This window comes from Temnothorax nylanderi, unplaced genomic scaffold (assembly GCF_030848795.1).
Source record: "Temnothorax nylanderi isolate EJ_2023f unplaced genomic scaffold, tnyl_v1.0 TNYL_tig0071_pilon, whole genome shotgun sequence".
Taxonomy (NCBI): Eukaryota; Metazoa; Arthropoda; class Insecta; order Hymenoptera; family Formicidae; genus Temnothorax; species Temnothorax nylanderi.
The window spans coordinates 731,245-748,117 of NW_027249133.1; positions in this window are offsets into that span (position 1 = coordinate 731,245).

A 16,873-nucleotide genomic window follows, 5' to 3' on the forward strand; every position below is an offset into this window, starting at 1 on the left:
CGACGACTTCATTGACCTACCCGCATCCATCGCGCGGTCTCCTCGGACAAATTGGATTATGATTTTATGCCGCGCGCTGCAGCTAACGTGAACGAGCCGCGTGCTGATTGCCGATCGCGTGAAAGGGAGAGGCGCAGGCAGGTGAGCAACATCGCGCGCGTCAACCGAAGCTTTCCTCGACGTTCTTTGCGTCGCGATAATTATATTAGCGGTAGACTCTTGTAATCCGGCGATTGTAACGGATAAATTTATATACAAACGTCGCAATAGGCGCTCTGTGGGACGTAATTATTTTGTAGCAATAACAAATCCATTACTTCGGATTAAAATGAGAGATGACTCACCGGCACCGACTGCGCAACGTAGCGACGATGCGTAACTGCATCGTCGTTACGTTGTGATCTGTAAAATACAAATGTACAAATCAAATTATAACAGCGCTCAAGATAATCGATATCTACGTACATATGCGCGCAATGATTATATTTCTGGAAATATAATAACTGCGCGCGTCAAAATTTTTATTCTTTCACATGAATATATTTATTAAGATATTTGCATTTTTACGAGAAACCTTGTTGTTGGATGCAAGCTTCTTTTAATATTTATATATAGAAATCTTTCTTTCTATAATTTTCATATAAATCATTCGTTTCAGGAAATATAATTGAAAATAAATGATTAATATCTCCATTTCTACCAATGCAGATTGACTTTAATCTCGGTTGAATAATATAATATTTAACAACAGTTCTCGATAGTTCTAATCGAATTCCACACATATATACAATTTTAGATCGATATTCCACCAATTAACAATTTTTAAATAATTTTTAATATCCGCGCTCTGCAGCATGACGCTTAATAACAAGTGTCGTGCTGATGATTTTCCGCGATTTAAGGATTGTTTTCGACAGTTTTAAGAAAAGTTTCGGTGATTAACTATTTTTTAAACAATATTTAACAGTTACGTCCAGCACGACACTTAAGGTCGTTCTCGGTCCTTATACTAGAGAAAATCGATTTTCTCTAGATTTTCTTGAAACTGTGAATATACATTAATTTAGGTGTGCATTTTGTTGTAGCCATCGAACCTCCTTAAATATTGTTTTAAAAAATAGTTAATCACCGAAACTTTTATTAAAACTAATTTTAAAGCACAGAATTTTTTTAGAACTGTCGAAAATAATCGTTAAACCGTGGAAAATCATCAGCACGACACTTGTCATTAAGCATCATGCTGAGCGCGGATATTAAAAATTATTTAAAAATTGTTAATTGGTGGAATATCGATCTAAAATTGTATATGTGTGGAATTCGATTAGAACTATCGAGAACTGTTGTTAAATATTATATTATTCAACGCGTTTTGGTACTTTAGAGGAGAGAGTGCCGTGCTAGATTCGCGAAGCTAGCACGACATTTTTTCAATTTCAATTTTTTAATATAAGGAATGCGGAACTCTTTTTAATTTTTATCAGGCACTGTAGAACTATGAAAAGTGCTATTAGAACTATTAGTATTTTTTGGAAATTCGTAGACTGTCGTGCCAACTTCACAGATCCATTTGCGATCGGGTCACGTTGCAGGCTGTTCCGTGCACGCACAAACGTCGAACCTAATCGATTCCCGACGTCCGATTGCTTGTCGAAACCGCCGCGCTTCATAAAATAGAAGCTTAGCGATTTCCTCCTCCATGCAAGCGACTACGGCGGCGAAGGCGACGGCGCGCCGCCTCTTTGCTCTTATTGGCAACGATAGAGGCGGGATTCAATAGTTATTCATTAAACTCGAATTCAGTCGGGCAGGATGCTGGGGTCACATCCACGAGCTGACCTTGCGGCTATCTTCAAAGGCCTTATCTCCCGCCGCGCGCTCTCGCTTCGCCGTTCTTCTGCTCGTTTTCTTCGGCCGCGCTGTCGAGCCATCGAGAGGCCAGTAGATATGTCCGCTGGTGAACGATTGGAAATCGACCGTCTTCTATCGTCGACAAACCGCTTCCTGCTTTGGTATTTCTGTCACGGATCTGCACGCGGTCATTTCTGAACCGCGAGAGCTCCCCGCGAATGTCAACGACCGCGAGTGAATTAGAATTGACAACGGAGGAGCGAATGAGCGAGCGTTTCTTCATGCTAGATACACGTTTGATACACTTTATTATGTAGAACTGACAATAAGTAACATTAGTACTAGTCATATTTTATTTACTATATTTTTTTTTACTTTTCTGTCCATCATTTATTGTTTATTTAACGCTTGTATAAAATTGATATGAAGTTAGTTTCACCGATCTAAACGAAGATACCCCACATCCGTTCAAGTATCTAAGATCGCACATGATCGATCGTAAGTATCCTTGGTCACGATCTCGTCTGTGATTAACATATTCTCTTTGTGAGAAGAACTTCCAATTCCAGCTTTTAATAAACCCTATTGCTCTATACCGCGAATATCGCTTAAGAATTCATTTTCGCGCATTAAATAATACTGAACTTTCAATATAATATCCGTTCACGCCTATGTGAACCTGGCACTCGACGAAAAATCAATTTTTTTTACGGAAAACGTTAGCATTTCGTTTGTAGTTGTTTGTAGTAACAAAAATTTCGAAATGGTTGATCTATTTGACACTTACGAAAAAACCTACTTACAAAAAACTAATCCAGTTTTACGAAAAATGGAAACAGATAAATCTAAGATGTACATTTTTGCGCAATGACGAGATCCTCATGATTGACAGTGCTAACTATACTTCTTTTTAGAACTGCTTAATCTGTTAATAACACTCAAAGATCGTCCATCTCTCCCTACTTCTTACTTTCTTTATTACGTTATCTTTCTGTTCTTAATTCTGAAACTTGTATATTTTAACGTTACTAAACAGATTCTTTGAGGCCACTTGGACGACGATTTCCTCGCTCAGCTAATCGTCGCGCGATATCATCGTACTTTCGTAAGCGCTGCGCTAGTTTGTCCCTCAGTATACTTTCGCGGAGAAGAAAATTTTCCGCAAGGGAAGCTCGTTAGACTCCGGTAATTAAGTCGGTCGCGGGAAAGCCGCGGCCAGATGCGTCGCGCGGGGCGTATCGAATTCCCCCATGGGCCACCGTTGGGTCCACATTCCCATATTAACATAGAGATACGGTCACCCTACGAGCTTTGCACTCTCTCTTTCTCTCTCTCTCTCTCTCGCAACGTAACACACTTCGCATTAAAGGTGTGCGTAGCCAGTTCTAATGGAGGCTCGCACGCGGCGCCACGTGGCATCGGGTTAAGCAAACTATCGATTATGGGATTTCACGCTAAGTACCTATAGGATTACACCGGCGATGGCCGATAAAGCCACTGGATTTGTTGCTCTTTTCGCGATCCCGCTACAACATTGTACGCCACTCTATCTGATCCGTCTCTCTCCCTGCCCCCTCCTCTTCACCCGCCCGACATCCTCTTTATCACCTTCCTCCCTATCTCGCAAATTTCCCCCTTTCCTCTCTCTCTTTCTCTGATAGAATATGCCAAATAGGCCAAAATCTTTTATACTGTCCAAAATAAGTCGATGATGACGTCGCAAGAGCATAAAAATACAAGATAGGCGTTTAAAATAGTACAAGATAATATATAAGTTTATTTTCTTTTGTATACGATTCATGATTACGTTTTAATCCGCTGATAGTTTTTTAATCACGTAAAGTATTCGACATTAATCTAACTGTTTCTCGCAAGCTCCTTCAACCTACGGCCGTTTTCAGCGAACACAACGGTTGCGAAATCATTACGTGGCGATTGCGAATGATTGATGCGCGCATCTTCTACGTCAGATAAATCAGTTCCGTTTTTCGAAAGCCGAACGATCAATTATTACAATTCTCGTCGCAGCATCGCGACTTTGTGCAGCAAAATCTAATTACTCGCTCCAATTATTTCCCGTTTTTATATATTATATGTCTTTTATATTTAAATCTATATTAAATCACGTCGACGCTCTGCAGCTCGGAGAAATTCCGGACACTAAGAAATCGCTCTCTACTGTTGGTCGGTTTTTCAGCGAGAGAGGCACGTCGGAAAATTACAGAACGATATCGATTAGCGCGCGGCGCATCGCTCCAGCGATGCAAACTAGGCCGCGACTCTCCGCTCTAGGAGGAAACATAAATCAGCCGCGTGGAAAGTCGTGAATTCGCCGTTCCGATTTTAAGTTCCGCCGCGATCTATTTCCGTCCTATCAATCGGCACACTTGTCTCTCACACTAGGAAGCCGGCCAGGCGGCCGGCTATCTGCCGGCCAATTAACGGATTCGTTGCTCGCGCGTGATGGTCATTATCGCCGAGCATAATTAATATCCCTTGGCGAGGGAGGATCCGGGAGGGGACGAGTGCGAGAGAGGGATGAAGACCGAGATACGAAAGCGCGCGCAACTCTGGCTCTCCCAGTGTGACCGTGACAGACTTTAAGACGCCGCTATCAAAGGAAGTGAGGTCGACCTCGGGAATCGTTAACGGCCGGTCGTCCGGGCCGTGTGGGGACATGCCTTCTACAAATCGTACGGGAATAACTCGACTCGGGGCGAGACGATCGTTTTCGGGACGAGACCTGTCTTGCGGGCTGATAAATTCGCGGGGCTCCATCCGCAGCGCCCGGAGCGGAAGCTTTTTAATCGCGTCGCATGAAACCGGAGGCGGCTGACTGTGAGGTACTGCACTCCTGGGATGACCCCGAGCCGAGCGCGCCGGGCAGGCACGCCAGCCTGCAGCGCGTATCATTTTAAATCACTGCCAACGTGCTGAACGAGAGAGTCTGCCTGGGTCCGACCCTCAGACAACCACCTGAAGTCGTCTGAATTAAATCCTACTTTGTTATCCTGCGGCCGGAGATTGGCCGGATTGTGAAATGCATTGCCTGTTAAAATTTGCAAATTAATCTCGCCCGATTTTCTGATTATTCCTATAACTGGTAAGAGTGCGCAGATTAAGAAACGTTTATAAATTATTGCTTTAAATTTCACAAGATATCAATGCAGCTACGCTGTGTCAATATCATGATTAAGTCTTCGTTCTCCCAGTAACCCTCGGTTCTCAAAACGGAAATTTTAGAAGAGCGCGATGCATCCTCGAAGGATGAATCGCGGGGCAAAATATCCGAAAGGCGCGCTCGTCGATCAACGGGCGTTTCTTCAACCTCGCACGTGACTTCGTCAACGTTTTGACAACGTTTAGCGGACCGGCTTTCCCTCCCTTCGGCGACCCTTTTAAAGGGATGATGGATGCCCGGCACGCGACTCGCTTCAACACCCCGAGGAGAGGCTCGATGGATATTTAGGACAATTCGCGCGTGCGTTCTCGTACCAAACAATTCATATATCACCTGGGCGACGTCGCGAAATAATAGGGAAATGAATTCGCGCGAAGGATGGAAATCGCGAACCTAATCGACATTCAGTGTTAAGCGAACGCGACGTCATCAGTGTCGCAGAATCATTTTCACTAGCGGGTCACCCGGGAGATCTGTAGATAATTAATATCAAATTCTTTCGTGCTTCTTCCATCACAAAAGTTTTTCTTCTTCTCATTAATCGCAAATAAAACTCGTCAAGAAAAATATGTGAGTAACGTCAATATTTTAATGTTTTAATCCTTTCCGTAACAAGTTATTCGTTAATAATTTCGTGTTACGTCTTTATGACAACTAGTTACACAACTGATAATAATCCATTTAAAATGATAACGAATTTATATCTGTAAATTGTTTTAGAATTCCTATTTTTTACTTGTAGCTTTATTTAAAAAATAATATCTTCAAATTACACTTTTATTATTTCTATAAAAGTGTTATTTAAAGATGTTATTTCTTAAATAAAGCTGGAAGTATATAAAATTAAGATAGGAATTTTATATATTATACAGTTTACAAATACAAATTTATTATCGTTTTAAATGGATTGTTATAACTAATTAATAAAAATACACCACGAAATTATTAATAAATAACTTATTAATAAAAAAGATTGAAACGTAACATTGTTTATGAAAATCTGTGACGATCGTTGGCCTAATTTCCGATTGAATGAGAGAGAAACCGACGGAGCGCAAACCCCCGAAACTCGCTGCCATAAAAGTCAAGTTTAGTCCCCGACGATAATGCTTGTAATCCAAATATAATTTTTGTCAGCGGGGCGCAATAGCGGTTGAAACTACCCCGTTTCACGGACGCGTCCCGACGGTCGCTGGTGTTGGTGGTCTCGTCCCGAAATCATAGGAAAGCCACCCCTTGTTACGACCGCCCCTTTACATCCCCCGAAAACTTAATACGGACTTGGTCCGGACTACACCCCGTACTTAGGGTCGGTCTATCGCGGTTACCGTGAACTTTGTCCCGCGTAGAATTTATTGCCTCATCGACTCTGTGTTTTCGAGGATTGTATAGCCAAACTTTCGTTTTCTCGGTCTCCTTTGGAAAACTTTGCGTTTTCTCATCGGTAACTTTATTGTACAACAATTTTAATCGCGCTGTATTGTAGTATTGTAGTTTAGATATATTTTACAATATTGTTTCACAACGTAATGCATCAAATATAATTTTATTTGACTCTGCGATAGCTTTCTCTTCTAAATAAATATCTCAAATGGAAAAAATAATCATTCAACACACGCGCATGTATAAACGCAATTAAAATTAATACTTGGAAGAATTAATTAAAATTTATTTCAAACGTCACGCTACTTTTCAATGGGAATAAATTTCAATCAATAATTTCAACGGTTTTAAGTTACGGTGGCCGCCACGATTCGCACCACTCGTAAATAACTATTCCTCTGAATAGTTCGCAAAGTCGCAAACGTTCTGGTGTTAAGTGGCACCGCCTGCGCCGGTCGACGTCTGGCGGCGCGACTGACGGCCGAATAAAGGGCAAATAAATTAAGTTAATGCGCTCCACGCTCTCGGCCAGCGAGCGCAATCTTCCTCTCTCTCGGTCCGCTCGCATTAACGGCCGGAGGTCCTCCCTCCGTTCACGCCATTGTTCGATGGAATTTGTAATTTAGATTGATACCGGGGGCCCGACTCCGATCCCTCGGACGGGGGCGAGCGACGCTTTCGAGAAATCGTCCCGCGGAACTCGCCGCCATCGCGCCGCGCGCCGTCGCAAATAATTCGTCGCAGCCCGCGAAATTTATGACACCGGCGATGGCGATGGCGAAACGCTTCGGTTCGGAGAACGCGTTCCAATAAAGTCAACGAGCTCTTACGTGCGCAATAGGCGAACGCGCTTCGGATAAAATCGCGGCGAACCGCGTCTGACGAAACGATAAGAAAAGCTGCAGAATAAGGAAATAAACAGCAAGATCACATAAATTTCCGCGTGTCTCTATACCCAAGCTAAATATATAACATTTTCAATAAACTAATATTTCTCTTCTCAGTAATCAAACTGCAGCATCAAAATATTGCGTGTATATCATATGCCATTTTTATTGCCTAAAATTTGTATACCTATTGCCGAATGCGGTAGACCTCTCGAAAAATACCAAAACATTTTTGGAGTTGACAAATAATCAAGTTGAGAATTACAAATTCATATTTATCATAGATTTGTATTAATTCGTGGACAAAAGTATGACTCTAATTGTAAGTGAATAAAACTCCTAGAAAAAACTACATAAAAAAATTTACACACTTAAGTTATGGGTAAATAACGAAACATCTCTTCACATTGTTTAAGATCTTCAGAGTTTGAAGCTTCAAGACATCAACTCCCTCTGTCTATAAGACGTCACTGGCCGTTCCCATCATCGATTCTGCCACCCCCTTGACCGGAAGATTACGTCTCTTTCCCCCCGGCCTACGCCAGTGTCCAATGATGAAGTTATCCAGCGATAATGGCTCCATTACATCGCGTCGTGCTGCGGCACACCGTCTCTCCGTCTCCCCTATCGGGCCCCGAAGAGTCCCCCTCGTGCAGGTGGAGCGGCGAGGAGGAGGGGAGGAGGAGGAACGGACATCGTCGCACCGTATACTTACCATGGCGATTGTTTATGTTGGCTGATGGCCACTTATGCTGCACACACATCGCATTACGAAGCCGTTCTCGGGGCCTCACGGCCCGTTACTTAGCCCGTGGCCTGGGCATCGTAGGGTAATGGCGAACGCGTTACGGATAAAATGTATACTTAGCCTCACAGCTCGATGGCACCGATGCCTTGATGCCTCGGCGATATCGAGATTACGCCATTCTTGATCCCTCTCCCCCTTGTCCTTCCTCTTCGTTTCGGTTGGATACTTCCTCGGTTCTTGCTTCTCGTCGTCGCGAAATTCGATTGCCATTTTCTGAAAATGGGAGAATATTTTGTGATGCGTCCGTCGTTGCAACTAAAGCCCGATGCAGTTGTATTTTTTTTATGTCAACCGTAATAATTTGATTAGAAAACTTATAAAAATCGATGACGGGCAACTAAAATTACGCGTACTCCGTTTCTGTATAAAGCATATTGTATTAATATTTATGTTACTATTGAGGAGAAGTTATCGATACTTTTAAATATTATAAAATAATAAAGAGAAAGTACGGATATTTTGATATTTTATCATGATCAGCTTTGCACCGTAGTATTTGTCTCGGGGCGAATTACGGAGACAAAAAATGGCGGTCGGTCGAATGCAAACATCACTATCGTCTAGATTCGCACCGGGCGTATCCGTCGTATATCGGATCGCACTTAGCATAATTCGACGTTTCGTAAATGACGGGACAGGTGCGCACCCCACGGGGAAGGGGGGGGGGAGGAAGATGACGTCAGCGCGTGGCATCTTCTTGGGAAGAGGGATGAAAGATGAGCGAGGCAGCGTGGAGAGCCGCGCGAAAAGTCGGGGATAGCCTCGAACGATGCCCGGTCCGGGCAACGTTCTCGCAGATTGACCACCTCCGATGTTAATGGGGCCCTGATTACAAAGCACGCTCCAGCTCGGCCCTGCCCCCTGTTTATATCAATATCTCGGCGTTGCTCACGCATGCACGCACTCACACGCGCGCGAACACGTGCATTCTCGCTGTCCTTATCTCTTTACGCGGCTACCCTTTATTAAAATACAGAACGTATAGATCGAACGCGGAATCGTTGGCTTGTTCAGAAATAAACTGCGAATTAATTGTTTGTGATATTTTATGCCGAGATCAAATCCGCTTTAATCGATCTGTAATTCGCGTCAGAATATAAATAAAATTCTACTTATTGTAATTTCGCGCAGCGTGTAACGAAAAACATTTAAAGAATTGAACCGCACACGTACGTCACAATATATGGTGAAATAGAATTCTATCCTGCTATTTGACAAAATTATAAAATCATCTGAAGACTTTAGAAATTGAATTAAGAACATTTTCACGCGCGCGCAAAGTTGTAAAATTTTTTTTCCACTTGTGAAAATATTCTAAAATATTTAACAATACAATACTAATAACTTACTACAAGGATGTAAAAGTGCTTCCAGTGAGCCCGACGATTCAATTTTAGAGATAACGTAATGTAACTGCAATGTATCCTATTTAGATAACAGGTAAATTTTATTAGATAAAGCCAGTGGCACACGGTGCATGTTTTCCTGCTGGATTGCTTGCGATCTAGTAAATTATTATAATTGCACCACTCAGCACTCAGGATTTTTCCTAATTTACTAGATCGTAAGCAATCCAGCAGGAAAACATGCTCCGTGTGCCGCTGGCTTAAGTAATCGCAATTTTCTTAGTTCTCTTTATACGGCGAATCGAAGAAGCTCGCTCAGATCGATTTGAGGTCGCGTTTCGAAAGAATTTTCGTATTATCCGAATCGCGGGACGGACAAGATTGTGACGTGAAAATCTTTCTCAGTGTAATTGAGCTGGGATTTCTCGCTTGCGTGCTCTAAGCAAAAGTGTCAGCGAAAACTGTATAGGTGTGCCACGAAATACAATCCAATCCGTGGCGGATTCCGAGCGGGCTAAATCCTCGATCCGATCCGGACCGGCGGCGCGGCGGCGTTTTCAGCGGCGAAAACCACCCCTCCGGTGCTCGCCTTTTTCTTCGGTCCTCGCTCGTTTGGGGCGGAAAACGCTGCGTCAGCGCGCCGATGGTGCCATTCGCGCGCGGACCAAATAAAATGTATCGGGCATTTTATTCGCCGCCGTCGTGTGTAGGTTGGACAAGCCGTCGATTTCCGATCCCGTGGGTTCCGAGGGAGGCTGTGCCACGAAGCGGATTTCGATTTGGTCCGCGCATTCAATACTCATCCTTTTCTGCGCTCCTGACGCGCGTACAAATAGTAGGGTGCCGAATATATATATCGTCCCTTTTCTTATAAATGTTGAATATATGGAATTTGATATAAAGGGGATAGTAAATAAAACAACGACACGAAATTGGGGGGGTGTTTTATTATTATTTTTATTTTCTGTGATCATAATAAAGCATTGTAATGAGGTATTTATCCTTCGGAAGATATCCCATGAGGGATATCTGAATTACGAGTATGATGAAAGTAATATTTGAAAGAAACTGGGATTTTGTGTAAGAAAGTTTTCTGAAGGATTATTTGCTAGTGCATTTTTGCAATCCTAATATCTTTGGGACATGTAACCCGGGTTTGAGAATGCTCATAGTTGACAAAGAGGACGCGACGTGCGAGGATTCGGCCGATCTCGCTCTCGGCCCTTACGGCCGTTTTGAAACGGGCCCGGACAAAACATTCCCGGCCGCGGCGCGACGGGACGTATAATAAGAGTGTGATTAGCATTATTTACGGCCGGTTAACTATTAACCCATAAATCAACTGACGACTGTATTATCCAGCGCCCCGCGTGTTCGTGCGCGTCCAACCAGCTTCGACTCGAGGAAAACGGTACGGCACCGAGGTGCCGGGTCCGTAGATCGACCGCTCGATAAGGACGATTCGAGAACTCGAAGGAGGAGAGAGAGAGAGACACTCCCGGAGTCGGCGAGAGGCCCGACCATCCGCCTAGTGATTTAAGGGAATTCGCTTGGACCGCTTCCGCACCAAGCTCTCTATATTTTGTTCGGATTTTAAGAGGCATTGCGAAAAGTCAGCCCTCGAGATATAATATCGGTTCGTAAAACGTTTTTTTTTTATATTTGAGTAACATTTGGAAATATGTTCTTTGCTCGTTTTACTTTTAGCAATTTTCTTTTTACAAAGCTTTTTTTTCTTTAATTTTTGTTTGTTATATTCTTTACAAAAAGTTGTAGAGGAAGTCACTATTTATCGTCTTTTTAATTTTGCTTATATTTGAGTAACTAAGCTTAACTAAAGTTATATGTATCAAGCTTGAAATTAATTATTTGTATCTGGTAAGCATAATTTTGAAAAAGTCCATCGTAGATCGTTTATAAAGACTTCGGTTGTCATTATACGTTTGAAAAAAAAAACAACTCGGAATCCTCAGGCAAAAGAGAGTGAATTTAGTGTGGGAGAGATCTTGCATATACGTGCCCTCTTGATAATATTATCAGTTGGAGGCATTTATATTTCCTTCCGATATTGATACCGATACTTCGCCCCGATATAACAAGTCTGGCAGGAAGTGCTCGTAAAACGGGGGCGATGCCGATGGAGCGGAGATGCGAAGATGGCCGCGATTCCTCTCTCTCTCTCGTCTCGCGCGCAGCTTCTTTCTCTTTGTTTCGCCGATAGAGGATGAAGATGCGGGTCACGCGTCGGCGGTTAGTTCTGATTAGCGACAGAGCGAATGACGTACCGCTGCCAGGTTCTCGTGCCGCGAATACTCAAGCAGCGAGTACGTATATATGCGCTCCGCCAGAAACGGAGGGCCAGGCCAGCACCGCGCACCGGTTTATGGGAATTTATTTAGCGCGCGCCAGTCTCTTCACTAAATAAATTCCGAGGAGAGAATCCGCGCAACCTCGGGTCGTGAAAATTGGACGATAGATTTAATTACCATTACTATAATAGACTTGAATAATAATTAATCAAAGGAAATATTCACGCATTTATTTCGTGTGACATTCTTCCGTTTATACATTTTTAATAAATAATTCTATTCTGGATTGCAATTTCTTCTTTATCTGTATTGCATTTGAAAATTAGGAATAGAGTAAAATTATTTAAATTATTACTTGTAATAGAATAATAAGTTGGTATAATGATCAAGATCGAAAAGAAGTTCATTATCTTTCGCAGTAATGTTTCTAAAATCCATGGCTTTTTACACAAGTGAAACGAGAATCAATCGCAGGGTAAAAACCTCGATATCGTCCAACTCATCCACCCCAGTCTCTTTTTGCCGTGCGGCGGAAGAAAATCGACGGCCGCAATCACGAGAGGCGATAAAGCCTCGCGCGGACGTCATTCGATGTAGCGCGGGGTCGCGTCGGGAGGAGCGTTGCATTGAGAAATTTCAATTCGTAAGGTCGATGGAGCTGGCTTGATCCATTGATCCCAGAAATATCAGCGAGATTACGCAACGTTGAATGAGCGAAGAGTCGGCCGGATGTCGATAACAATTTCAATTTGTCGACGTTGAAGCCGACATTTGCCGTATCGCAGGTTTGCCAGACGTTCACGTCGAACGAGTATAATACGATATAACAATAACTTTGCGATTCTTTAGTCATCACAAAATCAAACAAAAATTGATTTAACTCTAGCGATAAATATAAAATTGGAATAAATGTACGTCTCCTGTAAAGATTCGCGTTCTGAAATAGCAAGATTAATTGATTGGTTAATTAGGCCGACAATATAACGACGTTCTTCCGAGAGACAGCCATTCAGAACAATATATGGAGTGCGCAATTTCGCGACCCGCTGGGAGAGCGCGAACGATAAAAGCGAGGAACGCCTGGGCGTCGCGTCGCTGCCGGGAAAGGGCGATCGACAAGACCGATTCGAAAGTGCTTTGCGAGCCGCGGCGTGCTGGCCCGGCTAATTAAGTGCGCCGTAAGTTAATTGAGATGCTGCGCGTAGGAGTAAAGCCGAAGATACGAGGGAAACGTTAAACTGTGTAAACATCGAGCTAATTACTTCGAGACTTTATCGCGCAACTCCACTCGGCCGAGAGCTCGGCGAGCGAGCAAGTGTGCGCGTGCGAAAAGCGGGAAAAGTGAAGGGAGGGCGCGATGGGGTGAGGGGGAGAAGAGAGAGAGGGAGGGTGTCTCGCGCCGGAGGGAGGTAAAGAGAAGGGCTGGCGTTTATTGATGGACACCAAACAGGATTAGATGGAGATGAAGCTGACGTGCACTGTTTACAGCGCTCGAAAACGCTAGATTCTAAACGGCGGACGGTAAGACGGCATCGATCTCGAAGAAAAACGAAATGAAATTAAACGAGATCGTTTATTATGTTTTTTTTTTTTTTGATGGGCCAGTAGATAGCATTTACTTTACATAAATTTATTCCATCACATTTTTTCCCCCTCGCATACCTATTCAGACGTTCAGTTCTATCAAAATTCAAGTTAATCCTCGCGCGATTGATAATCTCTAAATATTTCCATTTAATCTGGTCGATGGTACCTCGCTTGTGCTCTTCTTTTTATTATTAAACTGCAAACGCGCGATTATGCGCGCTTTTTACGCGCGTGTCTTTCGACATATTTTATGCATGTATGTTTTTTCGGCACGTCCATTTACATTCTCCGTCGACAATTATTCGCTATGAAGTACCACTGCTGCAGCGGAGAGTTAAATAATGCAAACAAGCGATGTGGTGGAGAAGGGAGGGAAGAAGAAAAGACGCGGAGTTTCGGAGTGCTACTGGCGTGGCGGCGGTAACTGCTACTCGCGGAAGGTGAGGAGACCCAGTTAATTACTAAAGCGTTTTAATCGCCGGCAAAGTTCCGTCTGGGCCGGAAAGGGCTTCGAGGATGCGGCGGCTGTGTAAATTAGGAACTCGCCGCTTTCCTCTTCGCTCGTCCTTCCCGCGTCCGCATTATGTACGCCTGGGTCTCCCGAGACGAGCGTCAGCCTAATTTCCGGCAAAAGGTGACTTTTACGTAATAGCGCGTCGCCTTGAAATTAACTCCTCTGAATTACGCGTGTACCTCCGGAAAATTATTCGTGCTTTACTAATTGCTATAAGACTTTATCAAGTGTTGTGAATTTGATATATTTTTAATATCAAAATCGAATTTTTAGTTAATTACGTACTAAGTACGAAACAAAAATGTGGATTTTATATAAAGATAAATTATTATTATTATTATGCAATTATTACTCTCATTATTTGTATTAAAATCAAATTAGATCTGAAATGTATGTACAAGTGAAGATAATAATCTGATAGAATACATTTATATATATATATAAATTAAATTTCACATACTTTATAATATCGTCTTGAAGGTAAATTATGTAATCGATGTACAACAAGTGGCTAGTGTTTATTATCTTCATCTTCCAAAGTGCAAGTTACAAGCACATCTTTCGTTACGTTTTGCTCCGGTTCAATTCCTGTCTTTATTTCTTTTCGGAAAGGCTTTTATTTAACTCGATTATTAAATGCCCCTCTTTCTCACTTTTCCTTCAACCCCTCCTTTCTTCTCTGCGGTTCCGGGCGCATATTTAGGGGTCGCTGGTTGCAGGTTGCCCCGGCAACCACATCGCGAAACCCTCTGTCGTTGCCAAGGCAACCTTCTCCTTCGTCTTCTCACCCTCTCCTCTCTGCCGGAGTGATTCAATTCGAGAGAGCGAGAACGCGTCTGAAGGAAGGGAGAAAGGGTGCTGCTGGTTTCTGTGAAGCAAGGAGAAGGGGAGAGGAGCCCCAAAGCAAGAGGAGGGAAAAAAGATGGTGCGCTTTCTGGTGATTATATTTGATGGCGCGAGCGAGGACGTGCCAAATGAGGATTTGACCTTAATTAAAGACGAACTCTCTCTTTTGATTTCTTTCTTTCTCTTTTGATTGCTCTCTCTCTCTCTCTCTCTTCCTCTTATCAACGATAAAACGATACGGGGTGTCGTCATGGCAATCCGCGTTGTACAAAAAGCAAAAAAAGAATTTACCAAAAGATCCATTTGTACGGCAGCGATAATCGCTAGGATCACGAAAATAAAATTATACTTTATTAATTAAGTAAATATGAAATTAAAATATTTAATAATTTAATAAATATTTAATAATATATTTTATTATTTAATATATTTATATATTTATTAATATTTATTAATAATATTTATTGTTTAATAAATATTTAGTAATATTTAATTTAAAGCCGTTATTTCTTTAGGCTTAAAATACATTTAATCAAATAAAACGTATAATATGAATATAAAAAATTATAAGTTAAAAAATTGTATTAGCTTTTCTAAGATTTCATCTGTTAAGAATGTAAATTTTAGAAAAAACATAGTGTAGCCCGCGTTCATCAATTCAAGATACACCGCAGAACTTAATGGCGCGGATTCTCATGCGACTTTGGTATTCGTGGTTGAACCGGGCGAAGAACTTATTCATAAGATTATTCGCCATTTTCGTCATGACGCCTTCGCCCTCTTGTATGTGTCGTTATTTAAGTTTTATATTAAAGCACGGTCGCGTGCGCGCGCGCGCGCGCGCACGCGGATCCTCCGGGTATTTGATGTATGACCCGCGCGTGTTCTGGTTCCTTCACCAAGATGCACCTAAACGTGAGATATCGTGCTCGATCAATTTTTCATGGCTCCACTTCACCCCTTTCAGCCCCTCTCCTTTTCCTTCGCTAACATGATCAACTTCGTGATTTCTCATTGTCAATCGATAAGTAATTTAATTACTCGCGCACTGAAAAGTTAATTCTTGAAACGTTAATTACATTCTTAAATTAAAACTTGTACATTTCGTAAGCAATTTGAATATTGTTAATGAATTTAATCATCGTTATAAAATATTATATTAACATTATATTATATTTTCCACTTATAGTTCTGGGAAAATATCGAGAATGTCGATAATATGTATACAAAAGAATCTAATAAATTAATTTTAGATCTTTATTATGCAGATGATTCTGTAGGAAAGAAGAATTTAGATTTATTTCTATAAAAACCGCGGAATTATCTCGTCAAGATTTAGATTTCTCTTATTAGAGAGAGAAAATTAAATAAAACTGCAAGATAATTTTATAATGCATATAATAGATTGTTCGACAAATGCATTTTAAACAATATATCGACATGCTATAACAGACTTTAGTAGTGTAGTGTAAATTATGTTCGACTAGAAATAAATTGCTGAAATTAGAACAATAATCAAATTTTATTTAGATATAAAACAATGAGCGTTGAAGTATTGTCCTTTATCAGTATTACTCTGGCAACAATATCCAGAGATGATAGATGAGTGCTGGCTCTCTCTCGGCTCTCGTCGACGAACGGGGGGGGGGGGGGCGAATCGCGTGCTAAATAACTTCGCTAACAAGCTGCCGCCGTCACTGTGCAAAAAAAGATTACGTAAGCGGTAATGGCCGCCGGCTCCTCCTAAATTCGAGAACGAAGTGTTCCGGTCGAGCGCGCAATCCGAGAAAGGGGGCAGAACGGTCGAGCAAGCGCGCGCGGGGCTCAAGCCGGGGTGGGGGTTAATTTTAATTTCCCAATTTTTCCCACACCGATCCGGCGCAGGTAATTTCCTCCCCAGCAGAGAATAGATGTAATTACTTAACGCCTCCGAGCTCCTTTTATTAAAAGAGGATCGCGCCCTCGGGGGTTGGAGGGGCGGAAGAAGCTCTCGGAGTGGGGGATTGCCGTAGGAGTGGTGGTGCGTGATCATGGGGGTGGTCTTCCTCTCTCTTCCTCGCAAGCTCGTCCGTCCACTCGAGACCCGAGGAGGGTTTCCTATTTCATTAATTTTATCAATAAGATATTCCATATGGAATATCATTCCGTAATATCAGAGACTGAG